This window comes from Frankliniella occidentalis, unplaced genomic scaffold (genome assembly GCF_000697945.3).
Source record: "Frankliniella occidentalis isolate FOCC.00 unplaced genomic scaffold, Focc_3.1 Scaffold2726, whole genome shotgun sequence".
Taxonomy (NCBI): domain Eukaryota; kingdom Metazoa; phylum Arthropoda; class Insecta; order Thysanoptera; family Thripidae; genus Frankliniella; species Frankliniella occidentalis.
The window spans coordinates 2297-3018 of NW_026269803.1; positions in this window are offsets into that span (position 1 = coordinate 2297).

Below are 722 nucleotides of genomic sequence, written 5' to 3' on the forward strand. Positions count from 1 at the left end.
GTCCACTCTGGCCGTTAGACGGGTCATTTCCCGAGAGCTAAGCCTTCCCACCATGGCGATGGCTTAGAGTACTAACATGTGGATGTGGACATGGGAACGGGGTGAATGAACCTTTGAATTACAGGTGTTCGGTATACCCCACGGCGTTAACTGACCCTGCCAGCAACCCCGTGCACCGCGATCAACCCTCCACGGAAAGATCCGCGGACCGCGAGCTACCCCCGCGGAAGGGCTCGTGGGCCGCGAGCTACCCCCGCGGTACGACCCGTGGGCCGCGAATCGCGAGTTACCCCCGCGAATCCCCGAACCAACGCACTGCGCACCACGTTCCCAGCCCCTGAAGGGTATGCAGTCCCGATTCAGCCGTGCGGTCGGGTTGCGTGAGTCAGCCACCAGGCACATCAATGGGGCACCCCAATGAATTGGCAGAGTGCTCGTGTCCAAGTACCCAGTTGTACCTGCTGCTATACCCTATCCGCCATTGTGCTTAACCATTGACATAAGCACAGGTGTCACTGCCTGACCTGGACCTGGTCACACAGACCATGCGGATTTCTGAAAAGAGGGATACACCCTAAACCTAAATGGCCGGCTCGACAAATCATCAGGCCCAAATATCCCCATGCAATCGAGTAATGAGGGAGGAAGATCAAGAAGAGTGAAAATGTAGCGCCCATGCACATTAATGTGCATGTAGTATGGCAATGCGCATTAAAATGAAA